This window comes from Schistocerca serialis, unplaced genomic scaffold, assembly GCF_023864345.2.
Source record: "Schistocerca serialis cubense isolate TAMUIC-IGC-003099 unplaced genomic scaffold, iqSchSeri2.2 HiC_scaffold_425, whole genome shotgun sequence".
Classification (NCBI taxonomy): domain Eukaryota; kingdom Metazoa; phylum Arthropoda; class Insecta; order Orthoptera; family Acrididae; genus Schistocerca; species Schistocerca serialis.
In genome coordinates, this window is record NW_026048003.1 from 7,501 (window position 1) to 10,000 (window position 2,500).

Consider the following 2,500-nt stretch of genomic DNA (forward strand, 5'->3'; position numbering starts at 1 on the left):
ATGTTGCGCCTTAACCTAACCTATGTTGCGCCTTAACCTAACCTATGTTGCGCCTTAACCTAACCTATGTTGCGCCTTAACCTAACCTATGTTGCGCCTTAACCTAACCTATGTTGCGCCTTAACCTAACCTATGTTGCGCCTTAACCTAACCTATGTTGCGCCTTAACCTAACCTATGTTGCGCCTTAACCTAACCTATGTTGCGCCTTAACCTAACCTATGTTGCGCCTTAACCTAACCTATGTTGCGCCTTAACCTAACCTATGTTGCGCCTTAACCTAACCTATGTTGCGCCTTAACCTAACCTATGTTGCGCCTTAACCTAACCTATGTTGCGCCTTAACCCAACCTATGTTGCGCCTTAACCCAACCTATGTTGCGCCTTAACCCAACCTATGTTGCGCCTTAACCCAACCTATGTTGCGCCTTAACCCAACCTATGTTGCGCCTTAACCTAACCTATGTTGCGCCTTAACCTAACCTATGTTGCGCCTTAACCTAACCTATGTTGCGCCTTAACCTAACCTATGTTGCGCCTTAACCTAACCTATGTTGCGCCTTAACCTAACCTATGTTGCGCCTTAACCCAACCTATGTTGCGCCTTAACCCAACCTATGTTGCGCCTTAACCCAACCTATGTTGCGCCTTAACCCAACCTATGTTGCGCCTTAACCCAACCTATGTTGCGCCTTAACCCAACCTATGTTGCGCCTTAACCCAACCTATGTTGCGCCTTAACCCAACCTATGTTGCGCCTTAACCCAACCTATGTTGCGCCTTAACCCAACCTATGTTGCGCCTTAACCCAACCTATGTTGCGCCTTAACCCAACCTATGTTGGGCCTTAACCCAACCTATGTTGGGCCTTAACCCAACCTATGTTGGGCCTTAACCCAACACACGTTGGGCCTTAACCCAACACACGTTGGGCCTTAACCCAACACACGTTGGGCCTTAACCCAACACACGTTGGGCCTTAACCCAACACACGTTGGGCCTTAACCCAACACACGTTGGGCCTTAACCCAACACACGTTGGGCCTTAACCCAACACACGTTGGGCCTTAACCCAACACACGTTGGGCCTTAACCCAACACACGTTGGGCCTTAACCCAACACACGTTGGGCCTTAACCCAACACACGTTGGGCCTTAACCCAACACACGTTGGGCCTTAACCCAACACACGTTGGGCCTTAACCCAACACACGTTGGGCCTTAACCCAACACACGTTGGGCCTTAACCTGCTCTGTAATTGTCATACGACGCGTTAAATTAGTGTAGTGTTGCCTAACTGCAACCCCCGCAATATAGTTTGCTACTCGCACTGCCCGGTCCCCAGTGTATCGCTTCATGTTAAACACCTTGCAGCTATACACTGTAATGTGGATGGCAGCAGGACGTACATGCTCAATGCCCTTTGCAGTTGTTCATTGGCATTTGCAGTTGTTCATTGGCATTCGCATGGCGAAGCACTTAGCCTACGCTGTGGTACGGCCTGTGTCAACTGTCCGCTGATGTTGTACGTCCAAATCACACACTGTACTGCACATTGGTCCTCATGTACTGAATGATACATCGTGGTACATGTGACCGTACAACGACTGCGCCAACAACGGCGAACCATGCGGTCCAAATGTTGTGCACTCAGCTACGTGTCGTCTCCCTATAAGAGCTGGATTGCAGTGTGGTATGCCCTGGATGGCGATCAGCATGAGCCGTCTGTTGATGTAGTGGCGCGTGTTGTCAGACGTAGTCGTCTCTTCTCACACACCGTGATAGCATGGTGCACTGCGTTCCACATCTGCGACATGCGACAGAGGCCGGTTGACAGTCGTTCGCGCAATGGACATCGCATACGTACGGGGGCCACCTTCCATGTGTTCGCGAAGCGTGCACATGTTGTTGCGTGTATGTGGGCAGACATAGTGTGTCGTGACACCTGACACAGGCATGCAACAATCGTTGAATTTGCAAATGGCGATGGACGCCTACGTTTGCTGGTGACGTTACGCAAATGAACAACTGGTAAACCGTTGTGGTGCGGTTGTTCTCGCTAGAGGTGAATCAGTGATGGCGACGATCGGTTGAGCTACCAACCGGTTGTTCCAGCGATACCCACCATGCCCACGAACGTGAATGGCATCTGGGTGTGAAGCGATACGCGGCGGTGGCTGGGTGGGACCGTCCCCGGCCGGTGAGGGGGGGCCTCCCGGCGTGCTGGCCGCGCGGTGCGTGGGCGCACGCGCTACAGCCGGCTGGTGGGGGCGGCCAGTGGCAGGCGCGCCGGCCGACGGAGGCGGCAGGCGGCGCAGCTGCGCGCCGGCGCACCCTGCACGCGGCGCCGTGCGGCCAAAGTAGGTCCTCGCGGGCCCGGTGCGAAGCGCGGTGGACATCTGCAGTGTGCTGGTCCGATTGAGGACTGTGTGCGCTGAGGATGCGCCGCCGCCCGGCGCTCGGCGCCGCGACGCCGTCTGCTGCTCGGTCGCCTCTGCGG